The following is a 26,398-nucleotide window of genomic DNA, read 5'->3' on the forward strand; positions in this document are numbered from 1 at the left end:
GATCGATGCAAGGCCAAATTACGCCCCCTCCCCATTGTGGAGGAACCATTTAGCCGAGTAGCAGTCGATCTGATAGGGCCATTAGCCAAACCCAGTCTGTCAGGAAAAAGGTATATATTGACAGTGGTAGATTATGCCACACGGTATCCAGAGGCAGTTGCGTTACCTAACATACTGGCAGAGACGGTGACGGCCGCCCTGCTCCAGGTTTTCTCACGGGTTGGATTTCCCCGGGAGATTATCTCGGACCAGGGTACCCAGTTTACAGCAGAGGTGACCAACCAACTGTGGAAGCTGTGCGGCGTAAAGTCCATTAGAAGCGCCCCGTACCACCCGCAAACCAATGGGTTGTGTGAACGCTTTAACGGGACGTTAAAACAGCTCATTGGGACTTTTACCATGACCTACAAGGACTGGGAGAAATTCTTGCCACACCACCTGTTTGCCTATCGGGAGGTGCCCAAAGAATCCACGGGGTTCTCCCCGTTCAAGCTGGTATACGGGAGATGGGTAAGGGGACCCCTAGAGTTAGTGCTAGAACACTGGGAAGGGGAGGGCCTCATAGAAGGGGTACCTATTGTACCCTATGTGCTGGAATTCCGGGACCGCCTACAGGAGCTGACCCAGACTGTACGTGAGGACATACAGGCGACCCAGCAGCACCAGCGCGTATAGTACGATCGGAGGGCCAGAGAGCGCACCATGGAAATAAGACAGAAGGTCCTGGTGTTAGAGCCCACTAGGCAGAACAAGTTCCAAGCTGCATGGCAGGATCCCTACCAGGTAGTGGGGAAAATAGCTGACACAACCTATAATGTCGCCGATTGTGACGACCCCAGGGTTATACGCATGTTCCACGTGAATATGCTGAAGCCCTACCGGGAGCGCCCTGAAGAGGTAGTGGCCATCTGTGCACCTGAAGCAGAGGATTTAGCCGGACTTCCCTTGTCTTAGGGGAAAGGACTCAGTCTAAAACATGGGACCAGGTACACTTGGGTGAAGACCTAGGCCCCCGGGAGAGACAGCAGGCGGAGGAGTTGTTGAGGCAGTGACAGAGGATGTTTTCGGGGAGACCAGGGTACACTCGCCTGGCACAACATAAGGTTGAGACCCAGGATCAGACCCCCCTGCGACAAAACCCCTTCCGCGTCCCTGAGTCTGTACGAGAGGAGATGCGACGAGATACAAGAGGTGTTGCGTTTAGGGGTCATTGAAGAGTCAGATAGTCTCTGGGCATCCCGGTAGTGTTAGTGCCCAACAAGGATGGGACTACACGGTTTTGTGTAGACTATTGAAAGCTCAATGAGAAAACAGTGACGGATGCATATCCCATGCCGTGTGTGGATGAGTTATTAGACCGGCTGGCGGGGGCAAAGTATTTGACCACCATCGATCTATGCAAAGCCTACTGGCAGATTCCCCTTAGTCCTGACGCTATTCCCAAGTCGGCATTTGTCACCCTGTTCGGCTTATTCCAGTTTCGAGTTATGCCATTCGGGATCAATAATGCCCCGGCAACCTTCCAGAGGCTGGCTGACCGGCTTCTGGATGGTCTCCAGGACTATGCTTGTGCCTACCTGGACGACATCGCCATCTACAGTGCAACATGGGAAGAGCATCTAAATCACCCAGAGACAGTATTGAACAGGATCCACAAGTCAGAATCACACTGAACCCAAACAAGTGTCACGTGAGCAAAGCAGAGGTTCTGTGTTTAGGGCATTGGGTGGGAAGTGGGAAACAGCGACCAGAACCAGCCAAGATTGAGGCCATATAGCCAAATGGCCCACCCCACCCACTAAAACCCAGGTCATGACGTTTCTAGGGACAGCGGGGTATTACAGGAAATTCGTTCCCAATTACAGCAGCGTAGCCAAGCCCCTCTGACCCGTAAGAACCAACCCCGCCAGGTAACCTGGACCCCAGAGTGTGAGGAAGCCTTCCACCAACTAAAGGACGCCCTCACGAATACCCCTGTATTGGCCGCACCCGATCCAACTAAACGTTTCCTTGTTCACACAGACGCTTCTATGTTTGGATTGGGGGCAGTACTGAGCCAAGTCCGGCCGGACGGCCAAGAACACGCGGTAGCTTACCTGAGTCGGAAACTACTGCCCCGTGAAGTAAGCTATGCGGCCATCAAGGAGTGCCTGGCGGTAGTATGGGCACTCAAAAAGTTGCAACCATATTTGTATAGATGACAGTTTTCCCTCCTAACGGACCATAATCCCCTAGTCTGGCTTAATCGGGTCTCTGGAGACAACGACAGATTGCTGCGATGGAGTTTAGCCCTACAACCTCTGGACTTCACCATCCACCACAGACCCGTCAAACAAAACGGTAATGCCAATGGACTAAGTCGACAAATGGAACTTGTACCAACCCCATAAACTTCGGTCATCCCCAAACCGATCCGTTAAGGATCAGACTGTGTATGCCGATCGCGTCACTGAAAAGGGGAGCCGTGTTACGGAACCACTCGGCACCCAGAATATGTTGTGCAGTTATATGTATGTATAATAGGTTCCATGTGAGATGCATGTCCCTAATGCATCAGCCCACAGGCTGCGCCCCTGGGCAGAGGGGACACGATATTCCCCTTTTGTTCGCCCCCCACTTTTGTAATTCCCACAGTAAATATCGGCAGGCTCCGGCCACCTGCGGCTATTGTAATGTATGTCTGGCCTGCCGCTTTTCTATTGGCCTGCCCTCTCTATCTGTGTGATATATTCTGTGTCCTGTGAGTAAAGTGTTGTCAGACTGGAAATACGTGGAGAAGCAGTGATCTTTTACATGCGCCCATGTAACCAAGCAATTCCAGCCAGCGTCCTTCATTCAGACTCCAGACAAAGCAGAGTGGACCTCCTGAAACACGGGGTGGTACCCCAGCTTGGTAGACCCCGTTACAGCCCCCTCTAACATCAATGACAGCTTGAATCCTTTGTGGTAGTTGTGGATGATGTTCTTTATTTTCTCAGATGGTAAAGCTGCCCACTCTTTTTGGCAAAAAACCTCAAGTTCTTGTAAATTCCTGGGCTGTCTAGCATGAACTGCGTGCTTGAGATCTCCCCAGAGTGGCTCAATGATATTGAGGTCAGGAGAGTGAGATGGTCACTCCAGAACCTTCTCTTTGTTCTTCTGTAGCCAATGACTGGTCGACTTGGCCTTGTGTTTTGGATCGTTGTCATGTTGGAACGTCCAAGTACGTCCCATACGCAGCTTCTGGGCTGATGATTGCAAATTTGCCTCCAGTATTTGCTTATAACGTGCTGCATTCATCTTTCCTTCAACTTTGACCAAGTTTTCTTGGCCTTTGTAACTCACACATTCCCAAAATATCAGCGGTCCACCTTTGTGCTTTACAGTAGGAATGGTGTTTCTTTCATCTTAAGCCTTGTTGACCTCTCTCCAAATGGAAGGTTTATGATTACAGCCAAAAAGTTCAGTTTTGGTCTGATCACTCCAAATTACCTTGTTCCAGAAGTTTTTGAGGCTTGTCTCTGTGCTGTTTTGCGTATTGTAGGCAAGATACTTTGTGGCATTTGCGCAGTAATGGCTTTCTTCTGGCAACTCGACCAAGCAGCCCATTTTTCTTCAAGTACCTCCTTATTGTGCATTTAAAAAGCGAAAACACAGTAGTTTGACAATAATGGCTTTACCCAACCACTAACCATGAGTGGAGAACAAGTTTTGGTGTTACCATTCAAATTATCTGAAAAAAGTCCAAGAAAGCAAAAATTCTGCCGGGGAATGTAAACTTTTTAGCACAACTGTATGAAAATAGTCTCTTCAGGGTGAACTTGGACCTCTTTAACCCTTTCACGACCTTAGACTTATCCATACATTGTGGTTGGGAAGGACTTTGACGTGTTGATACATCATTGCGATTTTGCGCTCACAGGAGCTGTGCACACACAATCGCCTGCCTGTACCACTCCTGGCAGTTTAATCCCCTAAATGCTGCGACCGTGATATAGTTAAAAAAAAGTATATTTTCTTTTTTACTATAATTTTATTTTAATCACAAAATAACAAAAAAATACATGATAGACATATATCTGAATACTTTCCTTACCCACGGTATGTATGTTGTGTGTATATGTGTATGTATGTATGTATGTATATATAATATATATATTGTAAGATTGCTCTTACTAACGGGTAGGGGATTACTCGCTTGGCACGGGATTGACATACTCGGGCACGATTTTTTCAAACAAAACAGTCCATACGGTTTATTTTGTACAGCATAAACCGCATCGTAAGCCAAGTTGCATATCACTGTCTTACATGTAGTCCGTTTGTTAACACATTATCTTCACATTAAGTCTCAGAACCTTAGTCTGTGGTAACTAAACACGCTGGTCCTCCTGACCAGTTGCCGTGGGTTACCACACAGTTCATAGAACACCCCCAAAGGACCAACAGTCTAGGAAGGTACCTTACGGGAGCTCCTGCTCCACCAGCTGACTCCTTGTCAGTCCTCTCTTCTGGAGAAGCTGCCAAACGGGGATCACCAACTTGCCTTTGCGGCATATCTCAGTCAGTCCAGACCCACCGAGGACTGTAGCTTCCCCAAGTTCCACTGCTCTGCTCAGGGATCCAGTCCTACTCCCAGGACCTCCCACGCTAGCATGTGCTTTCCAGGAAGCAACACAGGCTTCTACAGGTCACTCATACACAGGGCCCCTCTGCAGTATCCAGCCAGGACACATGGAAGTCTGCCCAGACTTGCAGACTCCCAAACATTCCCTACCATGTGCTAACACACGTCCTTTAGGTAGCCCGTAACCACACCCACAGGTGAGGTAACATCACATGCACTGGTCACATGATCATAACATCACGGCAGGTCCTCAAACACCTGCAGGGAAAAAGATACAGTGAGCACCCCCACTCAGAGTGAGGTATGTGGGTAGCCAGACCCTCCCATCTCTCATAGCTACCCGCAACCCGGACCCAGGTGCACTAAATGACATCTTCAGTGCTCACGCGCTCTAAAGACAAGATACTCCGGGTTGCATCGCAGGGAGCATCCATCCCTGTGACACATACCTCCCATTAACCACAATTCCAGACACTGTCTCACCATCACATCCATGCACACAATTGCCACGCACGGCCTCAATACGCCTCCGTGCGCATACTGGGGAGACCATGCAGCGCCCCCTACCTGTTACAGGGGTCACTGCATCACTATATATATATATATATATATATATACACACAGTACAGACCAAAAGTTTGGACACACCTTCTCATTTAAAGATTTTTCTGTATTTTCATGACTATGAAAATTGTACATTCACACTGAAGGCATCAAAACTATGAATTAACACATGTGGAATTATATACTTAACAAAAAAGTGTGAAACGACTGAAATTATGTCTTATATTCTAGGTTCTTCAAAGTAGCCACCTTTTGCTTTGATGACTGCTTTGCACACTCTTGCACACTCTTGGCATTTTCTTGATGAGCTTCAAGAGGTAGTCACCGGGAATGGTTTTCACTTCACAGGTGTGCCCTGTCAGGTTTAATAAGTGGGATTTTTTGCCTTATAAATGGGGTTGGGACCATCAGTTGTGTTGTGCAGAAGTCTGGTCGATACACAACTGATAGTCCCACTGAATAGACTGTTAGAATTTGTATTATGGCAAGAAAAAAGCAGCGAAGTAAAGAAAAATAAGTGGCCATCATTATTTTAAGAAATGAAGGTCGGTCAGTCCGAAAAATTGGGAAAACTTTGAAAGTGTCCCCAAGTGCAATGGCAAAACCCATCAAGCACTACAAAGAAATTGGCTCACATGAGGACCGCCCCAAGAAAGGAAGACCAAGAGTCACCTCTGCTTCTGAGGATAACTTTATCCAAGTCACCAGCCTCAGAAATCGCAGGTTAACATCTCAGATTAGAGTTCAGGTCAATGCCACACAGCGTTCTAGCAGCAGACACATCTCTACAACAACTGTTAAGAGGAGACTTTGTGCAGCAGGCCTTCATGGTAAAATAGCTGCTAGGAAACCACTGCTAAGGTCAGGCAACAAGCAGAAGAGACTTGTTTGGCCTAAAGAATACAAGGAGTGGACATTAGACCAGTGGAAATCTGTGCTTTGGTCCGATGAGTCCAAATTTGAGATCTTTGGTTCAAACCACCGTGGCTTTGTGCAGTGCAGAAAAGGTGAACGGATGGACTCTACATGCCTGGTTCCCACAGTGAAGCATGGAGGAGGAGGTGTGATGGTGTGGGGGTGCTTTACTGGTGACATTGTTGGGGATTTATTCAAAATTGAAGGCATACTGAACCAGTATGGCTACCACAGCATCTTGCAGCGGCATGCTATGCCATCCAGTTTGCGTTTAGTTGGACCATCATTTATTTTTCAACAAGACAATGACCCCAATCACATCTCCAGGCTCTGTAAGGGCTATTTGACCAAGAAGGAGAGTGATGGGGTGCTACGCCAGATGACCTGGCCTCCACAGTCACCAGACCTGAACCCAATCGAGATGATTTGGGGTGAGCTGGACCGCACATGTTAAAGAGCTGAAACTCCTAAACTCTTCATCCAATTTTAATGTGGATACCCTCAAATGAAAGTTGAAAGTCTGAACTTCAACTGCATCTGAATTGTTTTGCTTAAAATTCATAGTGGAAATGTCTATAACCAAACTTAGAAAAATGTTGTCTCTGTCCAAATATACAGTTAGGGCCAGAAATATTTGGACAGTGACACAAGTTTTGTTATTTTAGCTGTTTACAAAAACATGTTCAGAAATACAATTATATATATAATATGGGCTGAAAGTGCACATTCCCAGCTGCAATATGATAGTTTCCACATCCAAATCGGAGAAAGGGTTTAGGAATCATAGCTCTGTAATGCATAGCGTCCTCTTTTTCAAGGGACCAAAAGTAATTGGACAATGGACTCTAAGGGCTGCAATTAACTCTGAAGGCTTCTCCCTCGTTAACCTGTAATCAATGAAGTAGTTAAAAGGTCAGGGGTGGATTCCAGGTGTGTGGTTTTGCATTTGGAAGCTGTTGCTGTGAGCAGACAACATGCGGTCAAAGGAACTCTCAATTGAGGTGAAGCAGAACATCCTGAAGCTGAAAAAAAAGAAAAAATCCATCAGAGAGATAGCAGACATGCTTGGAGTAGCAAAATCAACAGTTGGGTACATTCTGAGAAAAAAGGAATTGACTGGTGAGCTTGGGAACTCAAAAAGGCCTGGGCGTCCACGGATGACAACAGTGGTGGATGATCGCCGCATACTTAATTTGGTGAAGAAGAACCCGTTCACAACATCAACTGAAGTCCAGAACACTCTCAGTGAAGTAGGTGTATCTGTCTCTAAGTCAACAGTAAAGAGAAGACTCCATGACAGTAAATACAAAGGGTTCACATCTAGATGCAAACCATTCATCAATACCAAAAATAGACAGGCCAGAGTTAAATTTGCAGAAAAACACCTCAAGAAGCCAGCTCAGTTCTGGAAAAGTATTCTATGGACAGATGAGACAAAGATCAACCTGTACCAGAATGATGGGAAGAAAAAAGTTTGGAGAAGAAAGGGAACGGCACATGATCCAAGGCACACCACATCCTCTGTAAAACATGGTGGAGGCAACGTGATGGCATGGGCATGCATGGCTTTCAATGGCACTGGGTCACTTGTGTTTATTGATGACATAAGAGCAGACAAGAGTAGCCGGATGAATTCTGAAGTGTACCGGGATATACTTTCAGCCCAGATTCAGCCAAATGCTGCAAAGTTGATTGGACGGCGCTTCATAGTACAGATGGACAATGACCCCAAGCATACAGCCAAAGCTACCCAGGAGTTCATGAGTGCCAAAAAGTGGAACATTCTGCAATGGCCAAGTCAATCTCCAGATCTAAACCCAATTGAGCATGCATTTCACTTGCTCAAATCCAGACTTAAGACGGAAAGACCCACAAACAAGCAAGACCTGAAGGCTGCGGCTGTAAAGGCCTGGCAAAGCATTAAGAAGGAGGAAACCCAGCGTTTGGTGATGTCCATGGGTTCCAGACTTAAGGCAGTGATTGCCTCCAAAGGATTTGCAACAAAATATTGAAAATAAAAATATTTTGTTTGGGTTATGTTTATTTGTCCAATTACTTTTGACCTCCTAAAATGTGGAGTGTTTGTAAAGAAATGTGTACAATTCCTACATTTTCTATCAGATATTTTTGTTCAACCCTTCAAATTAAACGTTACAATCTGCACTTGAATTCTGTTGTAGAGGTTTCATTTCAAATCCAATGTGGTGGCATGCAGAGCCCAACTCGCGAAAATTGTGTCACTGTCCAAATATTTCTGGCCCTAACTGTATATGGACTTAACTGTATATGTGTATGTGTGTATATATATATAGATATATAGATATATCCCGTATATATATATATATATATCTACTATATAATTGTCTAAGGGTCACTTCCATCTGTCTGTCTGTCACGGATATTCATTCGTCGCGGCCTCTGTCTGTCATGGAAATCCAAGTCGCTGATTGGTCGCAGAAAGACAGCCACGACCAATCAGCGACCGGCACAGTCCAGCGGAAAAATGGCCGCTCCTTCCTCCCCGCAGTCAGTGCCCGCTCCATACTCCCCTCCAGTCAGCCCTCACACAGGGGTAATGCAAGTGTTAATGGACCGTGGTGTAAGGCACTTCATTAACGCAGTTATTAACCCTGTGTGACCAACTTTTTACTATTGATGCGAATGCAGCATCATTAGTAAAAAGATCTATAATAATAAAAAAATAAAGTTATTCTCACCCTCCGCCGTCGCGTCCTTTCCTCGGCAGTGCAAGCGGCAGGTTCCGGGGCCAAGGATGGTATGCGAGAAGGACCTTCCATGACGACATGGTCATGTGACCGCGACGTCATCACAGGTCCTGCGCTCATACCAACCCTGGGACCGGAAGCTGCAGCGTGCACCGCACACAAGCTCCAGGACTACAAGGGGCCCTCGGATGGTGAGTATATGTTTATTTTTTATTTTTTAACCTGTTACATACGTGGCTGGGCAATATACTACGTGACTGGGCAATATACTACGTGACTGGCCAATATACTACGTGTCTGTGCTGTATACTACGTGGCTCTGTGCTGTATCGTTGCTGTGCAATATACTACGTGGCTGGGCAATATACTACGTGACTGGGCAATATACTACGTGACTGGGCAATATACTACGTGACTGGGCAATATACTACGTGGTTGGGCAATATACTACATGGTTGGGCAATATAGTACGTGACTGGGCAATATACTACGTAGCTGGGCAATATACTACGTGGTTGGGCAAGATACTACGTGGGCTGTGCGATATACTACGTGGACATGCATATTCTAGAATACCCGATGCGTTAGATTCGGGCCACCATCTAGTGTATGTATGTACGGTGTGCATACATATACACACATACACACACACACACACACACACACACACACACACACACACATATATATACACACACATATATATACACACACATATATATACACACACATACATTCATATATATATATATATATATATATATATATATATATATATATATATATATATATATATATATATATATATATATATATATACATAGTACAGACCAAAAGTTTCTAGGTTCTTCAAAGTAGCCACCTTTTGCTTTGATGACTGCTTTGCACACTCTTGGCATTCTCTTGATGAGCTTCAAGAGGTAGTCACTGGGAATGGTCTTCCAACAATCTTGCAGGAGTTCCCAGAGATGCTTAGCATTTGTTGGTCCTTTTGCCTTCACTCTGTGGTCCAAACCATCTTGATTGGGTTCAGGTCTGATGGCTGTGGAGGCCAGGTCATCTGGCGTAGCACCCCATCACTCTCCTTCTTGGTTAAATAGCCCTTACACAGCCTGGAGGTGTGTTTGGGGTCATTGTCCTGTTGAAAAATAAATGATGGTCCAACTAAACGCAAACAGGATGGAATAGCATGCCGCTGCAAGATGCTGTGGTAGCCATGCTGGTTCAGTATACTTTCAATTTTGAATAAATCCCCAACAGCGTCACCAGCAAAGCACCCCCACACCATCACACCTCCTCCTCCATGCTTCACGGTGGGAACCAGGCATGTAGAGTCCATCCGTTCACCTTTTCTGCGTCGCACAAAGACATGGTGGTTGGAACCAAAGATCTCAAATTTGGACTCATCGGACCAAAGCACAGATTTCCACTGGTCTAATGTCCATTCCTTGTGTTCTTTAGCCCAAACAAGTCTCTTCTGCTTGTTGCCTGTCCTTAGCAGTGGTTTCCTAGCAGCTATTTTACCATGAAGGCCTGCTGCACAAAGTCTCCTCTTAACAGTTGTTGTAGAGATGTGTCTGCTGCTAGAACTCTGTGTGGCATTGACCTGGTCTCTAATCTGAGCTGCTGTTAACCTGCAATTTCTGAGGCTGGTGACTCGGATAAACTTATCCTCAGAAGTAGAGGTGACTCTTGGTCTTCCTTTCCTGGGGCGGTCCTCATGTGAGCCAGTTTCTTTGTAGCTCTTGATGGTTTTTGCCACTGCACTTGGGGACACTTTCAAAGTTTTCCCAATTTTTCGGACTGACTGACCTTCATTTCTTAAAGTAATGATGGCCACTTGTTTTTCTTTACTTAGCTGCTTTTTTCTTGCCATAATACAAATTCTAACAGTCTATTCAGTAGGACTATCAGCTGTGTATCCACCAGACTTCTGCACAACACAACTGATGGTCCCAACCCCATTTATAAGGCAAGAAATCCCACTTATTAAACCTGACAGGGCACACCTGTGAAGTGAAAACCATTCCCGGTGACTACCTCTTGAAGCTCATCAAGAAAATGCCAAGAGTGTGCAAGAGTGTGCAAAGCAGTCATCAAAGCAAAAGGTGGCTACTTTGAAGAACCTGGAATATAAGACATAATTTCAGTTGTTTCACACTTTTTTGTTAAGTATATAATTCCACATGTGTTAACTCATAGTTTTGATGCCTTCAGTGTGAATGTACAATTTTCATAGTCATGAAAATACAGAAAAATCTTTAAATGAGAAGGTGTTATATATATATATATATATATATATATATATATATATATATATATATATATATATATATATATATATATATATATATATATATATATATATATATATATATATATATATATATATATGCACACGCACACACATATATACATATATATACATACACACACACACACACACACACACACACACACACACACACACACAGATATATATATATATATATATATATATATATATAGTAGAAGAAAAAGGAACAGCACAGCTCTAGTACTTATCTTCAGGTGCAGGGCCTCAAGCAACCAGTCCAGCGATTGCAGCAAGTTTACAGACACTCAAAAAAGAGGCAGCACTCCATAGTTTAAGTGAAAAATGTGGAAGGTTTAATCGACCCACATAGCCTGGCTATGTGGGTCGATTAAACCTTCCACATTTTTCACTTAAACTATGGAGTGCTGCCTCTTTTTTGAGTGTGTTCATATACGGTACGGAAAGTGTTCATACCCCGCTAAATTTTTCACTGTTTCATTGCAGCCATTTGGTAAATTCAAGAAAGTTCATTTTTTTTTCTCATTAATGTACACTCTGCACCCCATCTTGACTGAAAAAAGACAGAAATGTAGACATTTTTGCAAACTTATTAAAAAAGAAAACTGAAATATCACATGGTCATAAGTATTCAGACCCTTTGCTCAGACACTCATATTTAAGTCACATGCTGTCCATTTCCTTGTGACCCTCCTTGAGATGGTTCTACTCCTTAATTGGAGTCCAGCAGTGTTTAATTAAACTGATAGAACTTGATTTGTTAAGGCACACATCTGTCTATATAAGACCTCACAGCTCACAGTGCATGTCAGACCAAATGAGAATCATGAGGTCAAAGGAACGGGCCAAGGAGCTCAGAGACAGAATTGTGGCAAGGCACACAGCTGGCCAAGGTTAAAAAATAATTTCTGCAGTACTCAAGGTTCCTAAGAGCACAGTGGCCTCCGTAATCCTTAAATGGAAGAAGGTTGGGACCACCAGAAGTCTTCCTAGACCTGGCCGTCCAGCCAAACTGAGCAATCGTGGGAGAAGAGCCTTGGTGAGAGAGGTAACGAAGAACCCCAAGATCACTGTGGCTGAGCTCCACAGATGCAGTAGGGAGATGGGAGAAGCTTCCACAAAGTCAACTATCACTGCAGCCCTCCACCAGTCAGGCCTTTATGATAGAGTGGCCCGACGGAAGCCTCTCCTCAGTGCAAGACATATGAAAGCCTGCATAGAGTTTGCAAAAAAAGAAAACACACATGAAGGACTCCTAGACTATGAGAAATAAGATTCCCTGGTCTGATGAGACGAAGATAGACCTTTTTGCTGCTAATTCTAAGCGGTATATGTGGAGAAAACCAGGCACTGCTCATCACCTGTCCAATACAATCCCAACAGTGAAACGTGGTGGCAGCATCATGCTATGGGGGTGTTTTTCTGCTGCAGGGACAGCACGACTGGTTGCAATTGAAGAAAACATGAATGCAGCGAAGTACAGAAAGATCCTGGATGAAAACCTTCTCCAGAGTGCTCTGGACCTCAGACTTGGCCAAAGGTTCATCTTCCAACAAGTCAATGACCCTAAGCACACAGCTAAAATAGCAAGGGAGTGGCTTCAGAACAACTCTGTGACCATTCTTGACTGGCCCAGCCAAAGCCCTGGAGATACCTGAAAATGGCTGTCCATCACCATTCACCATCCAGCCTAACGGAACTGGAGAGGATCTGAAAGGAAGAATGGCAGAGGATCCCCAAATGCAGGTGTGAAAAACTTGTTGCATCATTCCCAAGAAGACTCATGGCTGTGCTAGCTCAAAAGGGTGCTTCTACTCAATACTGAGCAAAGGGTCTGAATACTTATGACCATATGATATTTCAGTTTTAATAAATTTGCAAAAATGTCTACATTTCTGGGGATTTTTTTCAGTCAAGATGGTGCAGAGTGTACATTAATTAGAAAAAAATGAACTTTTTTTAATTTACCAAATGAGGGGTCTGAATACTTTCCGTACCAGTACAAATATTTGGTATCGCCGCATCTGGAACACCTCAACCTATGAAGCGTCACACAAGTTAACCCCTTCAGTGAGCATCATAAAAAAGAAGCAAAAAGTATTCTATTTCATCATACCACCGAATAAAAAGTGTAATAAAACGGGATGAAAAAGACGAATGTAAATAAAAATGGTATAGCTGATATGCCATCTTGTCCCGCAAAAAACAAGCTGCCATACAGCTCCATCAACCAAAACGTAAAAATAAATAAAGCGATGCATAATACTTTTTTTTCATATATAAAACAGCTTTTATTGTGTAAAAGTGCCAAAACAATTATATAAATGTGGTATCGCTGTAATCATATTGATCCAAAGAATAAAGTTGCCTTATCAATTTTACCACACATGGAACGGCATAAGGAAAATCCCAAAAAACAATTCCTGAATTGCTGATTTTTGTTCATCTGCCTCCCAAAAATCGTAATAGAAAGCGATGAAAAAATGTCATGTTCCTAAATATGGTACCGCAAAAAAAAAGCCATCACATGACTGTCAGCCTAAATATGGAAATCATATCTCTCAAAATATGGCGATGCAAAAACTAGTTTATTTGTTTTTTGTTTTTTTAAAGCGTCTTTTAGTGTGTGACAGCAGCCAAACATAAAAACCTGATATCAATCTGATATTGCTGTGATCGCACTGACCCACAGAATAAAGTCATCTAATTGCGTAAAAGATAAAGAAAAACAATTCTTCATCTGTTGTTGTTTTGTTAATTTTGACTCCCAAAGATCGCAGTAACTCTTGGCTTACGTACGAGGGGTGATCCAAAAGTAATTATAATCAATACTAAACACAAAGAATATAGTCAAAAAATTTTTTAATTTTTCTACATAGTCTCCTAACAAGTCTATACATTTAGTCCATCTCTTTTCCCTTCGAAAAAAATTCTTGATCTTGACCCTCAAAAAAATCCCCAACAGCGGTTATCACGTCGCTATTGTCAAATTTCTTGCCCCGGAGGTGTTCCTTGAGCCGAGGAAAGAGAAAGAAGTCACTGGGGGCTAGATCTGGCGAATAGAGGGGGTGTTCCACCAGTTCAAAGCCCGCTTCTTGAATGGTAGCCATGGCAACTGCAGCTTTGTGAGGTGAGCCGGCGCGTTATTTTGGTGAAACAGCACTCCAGCCCGCAGTATGCCGCGCCTTTTCTCCTTGATAGCCTCCCGCAATCTTCTTATTTGTTCTGCGTAGTAGGGGCCCGTAATAGTGGCTCCCTTCTCCAAATAGTTTACCATAATAATTCCTTCAGCGTCCCAAAAAACAGACGCCATAACCTTTCCTGCTGAGCTTGACACTTTGAATTTCTTCGGTGTCGGTTCGTCGGCTCGTTTCCATGTCATCGATTGTTGTTTAGTTTCGGGATCAAAGTGGTGGATCCAGGTCTCGTCCATGGTCAAAAAACGTGACAAAAATTTTTCCTTGTCTGCTTCGAACTTTTCGAGATTTGCTATTGAAATGTCAACTCGTTTCTTCTTTTGCTCGTCGGTTAACATTTTTGGCACCCAACGCGTGGAGATCTTTCTCATGTGCAATTCTTTTGCAAGGATTCTTTGAATACTGCCATATGAGATCCCTGTGACCTCAGCTACATGCCTGATAGTCACTCTTCGATCTGCCAATACAACTTCTTCAACTTTTTTCACGTTTTCTTCATTGAGGGACGTGGATGGGCGTCCTTCACGATGTTCATCTTCCGTCGATGTTCTTCCCAGCTTAAATTCCTTGGCCCAGCGTGCAACTGTGGAATATGGAGGAGAAGAGTCCCCCAATGTTTCCACCAAGTCGCTGTGTATGTCTTTGGTAGTCATTTTTTTCAAGCAGAGGTATTTGATGACAGCTCTGAGCTCGATGTTTTTCCATTTTGATATGCACTCCTCCGCAGTTCATATTCAAATGAATGTAGCTCCCGGGAATCGTGGTCTATTTAAGTGATTTTTTTTTCCTGGACTAGTGGGTACCTAAGAGAGCAGAAAACATTGTATTTTAATTTCTGTGTGCAATAGAAATAACCGATTATCATTACTTTTGGGTCGCCCCTCGTATATCCTGCGCTCTATGCTGAGCTCTTACACCGAGGTTTATCTCTGTGTAAATCTCTGAAGTATGTGACTGAACTCCCAGAGGAATATTCCCTGTAATGAGGCAGATGGAGGCACGGTGGATGCTGTCTGGCCTATGATCCAGCTGTGTCCGTCTTTCTAGGCATGCATAAAAGTGCCGTCGACCACAGTTTTGTGCACGTCTAAAAGGGACACCGCTGAACAGAGGCCAGGTGGAGTCCAGAGTAACTCTGATGCCTCATTTATAGTTTAATGGATTCCTATGGGATTTCATGCGAATTGTGTCATTTGAAGATTTAAATGGAAACCCCGATGTAAGTTCTCAGCGTAGAGCGCTGAATAAATGTTATGTAAAATGTTCTCAATTAATGATTCAACTCAATTCATAAAAAAAAAGAACGTCCTCACTCAGGTCCATGATCTGTTAACAGGAATATAAGGGGCTTCCACATTACTGTTAGTGTAAAGGCTCTGGAAAAGCGCGATGGCTCCTCACCCCCTCTCCCTTCTGAGCACCACAATGTTGCAGTGTGCATAAACCACATTTATCTTCTACACGTTTGGCATTTCTGTAGCAATGAGAGCCTGCCTAATTTACGGGTGCATGTCTGCAGAAGTATGAGCTGGGCAAAATATGCGAACACTACAATGTACAGGCACTACAATAGCAGATTTGCAATTTTCATTCAGCAACATCCACTACTGCTTGTTTTTGGAAAACACCCATGGAGTCAAATCGCTACACCTGAAGATTAAATCCCATAGGGGTGTAATTTCCGAAATGGGGTCACTTGAAAGGAGGATTCTGCTCTTCTAGCATTTAGGGGCTCTGGTCATGGAGTCTGCAAACTATTATAGGAAAATCTGTGCTCCAGGAAACAAATAGCACTCTGTCCCTCCTGAGTCTCTCAGCATGGCTAAGCAGTACTGTAAAGCCACGTATGGCGTATTGCCACATTCAGCAGACATTGACAAATTTTGGTGCCATTTTTACCCATTTTCCCTTTTTAAAATGTAAAATCTGGGGCAATATTTTTTTTTTGTGGTAAAAATGTAATTGTTTTCTTCACTGCCCAATGGTATAACATTTTTGTGACACACCTGTGATGTCAATATGATTGTCAGGATTCCCCTGACCGCTGCCACCAATTTGTCACAATTCACACCGCGACCGTCACCCCTACGTCACGGGTCGGGGTGGCTTTGGGCCAACAGACGGCTATCACATGTGCAGGGGGGCTTATCTTAGTTATCCCTCCACTGCTGGCAATGTGATGAGAAAACACACACAAGGCTATTGACCTCTTAGTTTACAGCAGGGGCTTATTCTAGGTATCCCACTGCTTTCAATATACCACAAACTGTAGGGATTTATGTATATCCCGCTTACAGTTCCACTTAACACTTGCAGCTCTCTGGCACCCCCCTTACTCTCAGGTCAGATTAGGTACTGCACCCTGGGTAATTAGTCACCAGAAAGGCTGCCTGCTATGTACTGGCTATTGGGCACGCTGCAGCGACGCGATAACTACTCCCACTCAGGCAGGAACAATAATTATCAAAGCCGCAGTCGCTACAGCATCACTCAACAGTCTGCACACTCTCGCTGCCACCAGCTTCGATTAAACGGGTCCGAAGCTAACCCATCACAACAGTAGCGTATTTCCCTTCAGAAGACTTAGGGTACGGTTTAGAACAGGAGAACGAACTAATATTAAATATTATATTCCATAAAAATTAGGCAGTGCTTTATCAAAAATATTTTATAAAGATGTTACAAATGAGACAATTGCAAATATGTACACGGGTAATTATAACATAAAGGGAATAAAGGAGAAAAGATAACACTCACATGTTCAAAGCATGGCGGGCAACCATACGTCCCAGCTCATTTGGACGTGCTACTGGCTTCAGGAGAAGACAAGAAGTCCAGAAGAAGAAATCAAGCAGAAGACTGAGCTGGGGAGCCTGCCACAAACTTAAAACTTTAAGGCTGTGACATCACAGAAAGGTTGGCTTATCCAGACCCTCCTCTCTCTACATTCTGGGTAAACTTTAAACTATTTTCTCTGATTTCTATAACTTCACTACAAAACATGTCAGAGTCATAACAAACCTAGCATTCATCTCGGATTAACGTGAGCATTCTAATGAGATCAAATATGTCCTATCTGGGATACATATTTACAGAGAAAACCCTACTTCTTTACCAGACGGAGTTAGAAGCTCAGGCTTTACGTGGTGAATAGATCTACCGAGGGGTGTAAAGAATATATATTTTCGTGTTTTTTACGTAAACGTGTTGTGTAATATCTTAACAAAACAAGACAAAGGACTTCCATGCATTTCTGGAAAGTTAGAATCCAGTTCTAGCCTGTCACTTTCCACTGCAAGAATGCCGGTCGTAAATACTTCGGCTCTCTGAGCTAGAGGTAATAAACTCTTCCTCCCCCATCTACACTGGCAAAGCAGCTCTTGGCTGAGTGAAAGTGAAGGAATTTGAAGCTACAAACTGTTGCAGCATCACTCCAAGAAAGGGGGCTTAGCCCACGCAGGCTAGCAAAAGAACTACTTATGATATTTCATACCATATCATGACACCTCCCCCTTTTGGTGTGCGCTAGGGAGGCAGAACCCCACGGTATGCCTCCATGGGCACCTCAGTAGGTTCACCCTGGCGGGAGAGTCCATCTGCATTCCCATGCTCTTTGCCCGTTTTGTGTTCAATGGTGAAGTCAAACTGCTGAAGGGCAAGGCTCCAGCGTAGCAACCTGCCTTGGTTCAACACATGGCGTTCAGCCAGCGCAGAGGGTTGTGGTCGGTCACCACAGTGAAGGGGCGACCGTACAAGTAGGGCTGCAAGCGCTGCAGGGCCCAGACTATGGCCAGGCACTCCTTCTCGATGGTGGAGTAGGCCACTTCCCTCGGCAAAAGCTTCCGGCTCAGGTATAACACGGGGTGCTCTTGGTCCTCCGAGTCAACCTGGCTGAGCACAGCACCAAGGCCAAACTCGCTGGCGTCGGTCTGCACCAAGAACGGTCGACTGCTGTCGACTGCTTTCAACACAGGGGCGTTGCACAGTGCGGTTTTCAACGCCTGGAAGGCCCCCTCACAGCCATCTGTCCAGTTGATGATGTGGGGTAGCTTCGTCCTGGTGAGGTCCGTCAAAGGTTTTGCCAGGCTTACTATAGTGCTGTACGAAGCGCCTATAGTACCCTGCAGTGCCCAAGAAGGACATCACCTGTTTCTTGGTCACGGGAGTGGGCCAGTTCACGATCACTCCCACTTTGTCAGGCTCTGGCTTCAGGGTGTTCCCGCCTACCCGGTGCCCCAGGTAGTGAACCTCCCTCATGCCCATCTGGCACTTTCCGGGCTTGATAGTCAGTCCTGCTTGGTGAATTCGCCTGAGCACCTCCTCGAGACGCTGCAGGTGTTCCTCCCAGGAGAAACTGAAGATGGCAATGTCATCCAAGTACGCCACTGCATACTTCTCCAGTCCCTGAAGCAGGAGGTTGACCATCCGCTGAAAAGTGGCAGGGGCATTCTTCATGCTGAAGGGCATGACCGTGGACTCGTACAGTCCGAAGGGCGTGATAAAGGCGGACTTCTCCTGCGCCTCGGGGCTCAGGGGAATCTGCCAGTATCCTCTACTCAGATCCATTATTGTTAGGTAATCTGCGCCAGCTAACTTATCCAGCAGCTCCTCGATGCGCGGCATTGGGTGCGCGTCGGGGCTGTGATGGCGTTGAGCCCCCTGTAGTCCACGCAGAACCGGGTGGTCCGGTCCTTCTTTGGCACGAGAACTACAGGTGATGCCCACGTGCTCTTTGACCGTCGAATCACCCCCAGTTGTAACATCTCATCGATCTCTTGGCGCATAATCTGCTGCACCTGGTCAGAGATTCGATAGGATGTTCGCCGTAGTGGGGCGTGATTCCTGGTATCCACCTCGTGGTCGGCTAACTCAGTCCTCCCAGGTCGGTTGGAGAACACGACCCGGAAAGGTTCCAGTGTGGTTTGCTTAAGTAAATAAGGCAGCACACTGCAGCGCTAAAACATGCAAACTTGAAAACACGAAATTTGAACTGCATTACTGCACTAGAAATATGAAAAATGAGAGCTTTTAGCGCATAAAAATGGCCAATTTTATGTGTACCTGGTAGCCTCTTTACGGCATCTCTCTTATACCAGGTCCTACGCTTGCCCTACCTCGCTGAGAATAAACGTCTCCATCTGAATGGGTGCATGTGAAACCTCCTCTTAGACTAAAATTCTCTCTCTCTGTGGAGGGGTATTGGACCTGCTGTAATTAAAACACCTGAAGCTAGGAGGCGGAGTGCACGATCAGAAGGCTAGAGAAGGCCAGCTGTCTTTCCCTCAACCACTCCTTTTGTGATTCTCCGGGTACGGTCTCCCGGTATAACCTTCCTCGTTCCCAGAACACCTTCTCCTTATCAGCCTCGGAGAAGAGCGTCCCGGCAAGTTGTCTCAAACTCTCTAGGCTCGCATCTGTGTGCAGAGTGGCCTGAAACTCCTGGCTAGGGGAAGCCAGAAGCGACGTCAGGGTCCCTTCCCCACGGGGAACCTGCTCTGGGTCCACCTCTGGTTCAGTCACAGTGATGACTGAGGAGGGTCTGGAAGGCAGACAGTTATCTGCGTTCCGGGCACTCTGACTGCGGGTGACAGCAGCTACGTAGGCTGTCTCCCCGGGGGTTTCTTCAGACCCATCAGCCGGCGCTGCTATGGGCTCTACCTCCCCATCCACCCCCAACACTCCAGGGGCAGTGCTACTTATGGGCCAGTTACCTTCCTCGGTGGCACTGGTCACTTTCATGGCATCACCTTCCTCACGGTTCCCATGCATCTCCCCATTTCCTGTAGCACCGACACTTGCCCCTGTTAGGGGTTCCTCAGCCGTCTCACTCCGCAGAGCGACGTGGCTGGGCACGCCTGTACCTATGGACACATTAACCTTCACAGAAAAATCATTATCAGGGTCAGCTGGCACAGGTACATTTTCACCATCAATCCTAGGAAAAAAATGGTTATTAGATGCATCATTACAAGATAAAGCATGGTCAGGTAACACATGCGATTTCCCATCATCATCATCATCAGGGTTAACTTTACCCTCATTAGATTGGGGAGGGGTGTCAGGGACGTAGTATGCAACCATCCTCCCCAAATCATTCCCCAACAAAACATCAGTGGGCAAATTATCAGACAGCCCCACTTCCTTCACCCCGCTCCCAGCACCCCAATCAATATAAACCCGGGCCATTGGTAAGGGACAGCTGATGCCCCCAATCCCAGTGACAATTAGGGTTTTCCCCAGAATGATTTCTTCAGGGGCCGCCAGTTCGGGTCGGATGAGGGTTCGTTCAGCCCCGGTGTCTTTGAGGCCTGTAGCAACATGGCCTCCCACAGTGACGTGCTGTACGTTGTCACACACCCTCCCAACCACACCACCCACCAAAAGAACTGCTGCATTAGGCCCTGGGGCCTTGGCTGGGGTGTTCTTCTGCTTGGCTGGGCAGTAGGTACTGATATGACCAGTCTGATTGCAGTGGTAACACTTGCGAGGTCTGGTGCTGTTGGCTACGGGGACAGGACCTCTGGTGTGCTGGCTGGCAGGGATACTGGCGTTGGTTGCAGGCTTACCCCCTCTCCAGCTGGTGGTGACTGGCTTCCGCGCTTCTGATCTACGGTTGGCCTCATAGGCATCGCAATCTTCGCTGCTTTCGTCACGTCTTTGGGTTCTCTGTCCATCCAGAACTGTCGCACCTCAGCTGGGCAAAGATGAAAGAACTGGTCTTTGATCATCAGGTCTCGCAGCTGTGCAAAGGTGGTCACTGACAGTCCTTGGGTCCACTGGTCAAAGTGGGTCCCCAGTCCCTGCACCACATCACTGTAACTGTCGTGTGGGCCACGTTGGAGGGTCCGGAACTTTCTACGGTACACCTCGGGTGTAAGCTGGTACTTTGCTATCAGGGCCTGCTTGATGGCCTCATAGTCTCCATCTTGTTCTTGAGGGAGGGCAGCAAACGCCTCCAGAGCTTTACCTCTCAGCCCTGGTGTCAGGTATCGGGCCCATTCATCTGTAGGCAGCCGATACTGTCTGCAGGCTTTCTCAAAGGCCTGCAGAAAAGTGTCCAAGTCTCCGTCCTTCTCCATAACAGGGAAGTGATCGGGCCGGGGCTTAGGTATCTGAGCGCTGCTGGGCTCACGTCTCTGGGCGGTGGAGGGCATCCCCCCCTGCCGGAGCATCTCCAGTTCATGTTCTCGCTGGGCTTGGCGCTCAGCTCTCTCAGCCTCCCGCTCGGCTCGCTGGGCCTCTCTCAGCTCGGGCCTCTCTCTCAGCTTGCTGGGCCTCCTGCCGGTATTGCTGAATCAGCTGCCGACGTCCCTCATGGTCGTCAGTGGGGAATTCTTTCAAGGCCGCCTGCAGGTGGGGGTCCAATTCGCCCGGATTGCTAACAGGGCCAGCATTCAGTGGTTGGACCTCTGCTGCAGCACCATGTTCGCTGGTGCTGGCTTCTGCGGCCTCTGGGCTCTGTGACCTGGCTTGGTCGGCTTCGAATTGCACCAGGTCAGCGACCATTTGAGCCTTGGACTTGTCCTGGGGGTTCAGGCCATGGTACATGCATATCCCAGCAAGAATGTCCTTCTTCTGCTGGTTGTACCAGGCTTCCCCTTTCGCAGCCATGGTTGCCAAATATAAGATAGGATAGAAAAACGAAGAGAAGGGAGGGGATAATTACCAGTACGCAATTGTCTCACAACTAAAAAACACTGAGTTTGTTCTCCAAACTTATTTGCGCAGAGTCCTCGCAAGAACTTTCTGCAAGTTTTTAGTGAGAGGAATGATTGCTCAAACCAAATCACTAATGCTCTAATATCCCACCGCCTTGCCACCAAATGTCAGGATTCCCCTGACCGCTGCCACCAATTTGTTACAATTCACACCGCGACCGTCACCCCTACGTCACGGGTCGGGGTGGCTTTGGGCCAACAGACGGCTATCACATGTGCAGGGGGGCTTATCTTAGTTATCCCTCCACTGCTGGCAATGTGATGAGAAAACACACACAAGGCTATTGACCTCTTAGTTTACAGCAGGGGCTTATTCTAGGTATCCCACTGCTTTCAATATACCACAAACTGCAGGGATTTATGTATATCCCGCTTACAGTTCCACTTAACACTTGCAGCTCTCTGGCACCCCCCTTACTCTCAGGTCAGATTAGGTACTGCACCCTGGGTAATTAGTCGCCAGAAAGGCTGCCTGCTATGTACTGGCTATTGGGCACGCTGCAGCGACGCGGTAACTACTCCCACTCAGGCAGGAACAATAATTATCAACGCTGCAATCGCTACAGCATCACTCAACAGTCTGCACACTCTCACTGCCACCAGCTTCGATTAAACGGGTCCGAAGCTAACCCAACACAACAGTAGCGTATTTCCCTTCAGAAGACTTAGGGTACGGTTTAGAACAGGAGAACGAACTAATATTAAATATTATATTCCATAAAAATTAGGCAGTGCTTTATCAAAAATATTTTATAAAGATGTTACAAATGAGACAATTGCAAATATGTACACGGGTAATTATAACATAAAGGGAATAAAGGAGAAAAGATAACACTCACATGTTCAAAGCATGGCGGGCAACCATACGTCCCAGCTCATTTGGACGTGCTGCTGGCTTCAGGAGAAGACAAGAAGTCCAGAAGAAGAAATCAAGCAGAAGACTGAGCTGGGGAGCCTGCCACAAACTTAAAAACTTTAAGGCTGTGACATCACAGAAAGGTTGGCTTATCCAGACCCTCCTCTCTCTACATTCTGGGTAAACTTTAAACTATTTTCTCTGATTTCTATAACTTCACTACAAAACATGTCAGAGTCATAACAAACCTAGCATTCATCTCGGATTAACGTGAGCATTCTAATGAGATCAAATATGTCCTATCTGGGATACATATTTACAGAGAAAACCCTACTTCTTTACCAGACGGAGTTAGAAGCTCAGGCTTTACGTGGTGAATAGATCCACCGAGGGGTGTAAAGAATATATATTTTCGTGTTTTTTATGTAAACGGGTTGTGTAATATCTTAACAAAACAAGACAAAGGACTTCCATGCATTTCTGGAAAGTTAGAATCCAGTTCTAGCCTGTCACTTTTCACTGCAAGAATGCCGGTCGTAAATACTTCGGCTCTCTGAGCTAGAGGTAATAAACTCTTCCTCCCCCATCTACACTGGCAAAGCAGCTCTTGGCTGAGTGAAAGGGAAGGAATTTGAAGCTACAAACTGTTGCAGCATCACTCCAAGAAGGGGGGCTTAGCCCACGCAGGCTAGCAAGAGAACTACTTATGATATTTCATACCATATCGTGACAATGATCACGGCACCCCTAGATGAATTCACTGAGAGGTGTAGTTTGTAAAATGGGGGATTCTACTGTTCTGGTACCTCAGGGCTCTTTCATTGGGTCATGGCACCCTCAAACTATAACCGTGATATCTGCAGTAAATAATGGTGCTCTATACCTTCTGAGTTTTGTACTGTGCCTCAAACTTAGTTCTCGATTAGCCCTCTTTCACACTTCCGTCTTTTTCCTCCCGTCGAGTTCTGAAAAAACAGGATCCTGCAAATTTTTCTGGTGGATCCTGTTTTTTCCCATAGACTTGTATTAGCGACAGATTGTGACGGATGGCCATCCATTTCATCCGTCGTGCACTGGATCCGTCGGAAAATAGTGGTCCGTCGTGCGGAGAAAACGTTCAGAGGAACGTTTTTTCTGCACGTCGGAAAATCGCACAGCGACGGGTCCTGCGCTGTCCCTCAATGGCTATAATGGAAGCCTATGGGCACAGGATCCGTCGCTGACCGTCAAACACTGGAATCCAGCGACGTATCCCGTTTTTTCATTCTGAGCATGCACATCTGTCCCTCTCCCTCTCTCTCCAGAATGTTATACCTTAAAATTCAGGCTGGAACTCGTTCAATGCATCCTTCATAACACTGGATGCATTACACACGTTTTCCACTATTTTTCACAACATCCGTTGATACGTCACTTCACTGCATTATGACGTACACCGAACGACGAAAGTGTGAAAGAGGCCTTACATGTAGGGTATTGGTGTACTCAAAAGAAATTGCACAACAAACTGTAAAGTCGATTTTTTTTTTCCTATTAGCCCTTATAAAAATTACATATTTGGGGCTAAAACAACATTTTGGTGGTAAAAATGTAATTATTCATTCTTCACCACAAAAAAAGTATAAATTTCTGTGAAGAATATGTGGTGTCAACATGCTCACTGCACCCCTAGATGAATTGGTTGAGAGGTGTAGTTCGTAAAATGACATAACTTATGTGGAGTTTCTGCTGTTCTGGCACCTCAGGGGCTCTACCAATGTGACGTGGGACTCGCATAGCATAACAATAAAATCTGAACTCCTACAACCCCTGGCAAAAATTCTGGAATCACCGGCCTTAAGCGGATCAATGCATTTCTATGTGTGCAGAATCGTTGCGATTCTGCACAAAGAAGTGACATGCTGCAGGTTGTAAACCGCTGCGTTTCTGCACGGTTTTTCATGCAGCATGTGCACAGCGGTTTGCGGTTTCCCATTGGTTTACATGTTTACTGTAAACACAATTGGAACTGCTGCGGACCCGCAGCATCAAAATCGCTGCGGTTCCGCGGTAAAAAACGCAACGTGTGCACATAGCCTAACCCTCTTTTAAAAGTTTGATGATAGTTTCCTTTGTTTCAATTGACATCTCTCGTGTTGGAGCCATGATTCATGTCAGTCCACTTGGTGCAACAGCTCTCCAAGGTGTGATCACTTCTTTTTAGATGCAGACTAACGATCAGATCTAATTTGATGGAGGTGTAAGCTTTGGGAATGAAAATTTACAGGGTGATTCCAAAATTTTTTCCCTCATAATTGAGTGACTCCATAATTTTTACCCTATGCTTAGTTAAAAAAAAGTAACCATTAATGACTACCACATTTTTTTTTCTTGATTTCTTTTAGTGTTTCTTAAAGCCAGAAAGTTGCCATTTGAAATTACTTTAGTTTTGTGCCATGTCTGTGATCTGCTTTTTTTCTACAAAATTAAACAACTGAATGAACATCCTCTAAGGCCGGTGATTTACATAATTTTTGCCAGGGGTTGTTCATGCGCGTATTTCCTTCTGAGTTCTGCAATGGGCCTCGAAAGTAATTTTCGACCACTGGGGTATCCGCATACTCAGGAGAAATAGCACCACAAATTGTATTGTCTAATTTGCTCTTGTTACCCTTGTGAAAATGAAAACATTGGGTGAAAACCAACATTTTTGCTGGGAAAAATTTTTTTTTCAATTTCACAGTTCAACATTATAAACTTCTGTAAAGAACCTGGGGGTTCAAAGTGCTTACCACACACCTAGAAAAATTCCTTGAGGATTCTAGTTTCCAAAATAGGGTCTCGCACCATGACATTCGCTAATAATTAGTGATAAGCAAGTATACTCGTTGCTCGGGTTTTCCCGAGCATGCTCGGGTGATCTCCGAGTATTTGTTAGTGCTCGGAGATTTAGTTTTTGTCAACTGCAGCTGCATAATTTACGGCTGCTAGACAGCTTGAATGCAGGTGGGGATTCCCTAGCAACCTGGCAACCCCCACATGTACTCAGGCTGGCTAGCAACCGTAAATCATGCAGCTGAATCGACCAAAAACCGGCAAAATCGACAATCGGACACCACCCGAGCGTGCTCGGGAAAACCCAAGCAATGAGTATATTCGCTCGTCACTACTAATAATTCAAACAAATTTTTTCGACCCTGCCGTACACGCAAACAGTAGTATTCCCCCCACTTATGGGGTATCGGCGTACTCAGGAGAAATTGCACAACAAATTGTATGGTCCCTTTTCTCCTGTTAGGCTATGTGCACACGTTGCAGATTTCCTGCGGATCCGCGGCATTTTTTTGCACAAAGAAACGCTGCAGATCTGCTAGTGATTTACAGTACAATGTAAATCAATGGCAAAAAAAAATGCTGTGCTAATGGTGCGAAAATTCAGTGTGGAAACGCTGCGGATTAAAAGAAGGAGCATGTCACTTCTTTGTGTGGATCTGCTGCGTTTCTGCTCCCATTCCATAATAGA

The 26,398-nt window shown here is 45.6% G+C and overlaps 1 protein-coding gene across 2 annotated transcripts in view; it reads left to right on the plus strand.

The window, feature by feature from the left end:
* The window catches only part of SHISA4 (shisa family member 4), a 146,459-nt gene that overhangs the window by 118,512 nt on the left and 1,549 nt on the right, over positions 1–26,398 (plus strand). The gene's annotated exons all lie outside the window — the stretch shown is intronic.

This window comes from Ranitomeya imitator, chromosome 3, assembly GCF_032444005.1.
Source record: "Ranitomeya imitator isolate aRanImi1 chromosome 3, aRanImi1.pri, whole genome shotgun sequence".
NCBI lineage: Eukaryota > Metazoa > Chordata > Amphibia > Anura > Dendrobatidae > Ranitomeya > Ranitomeya imitator.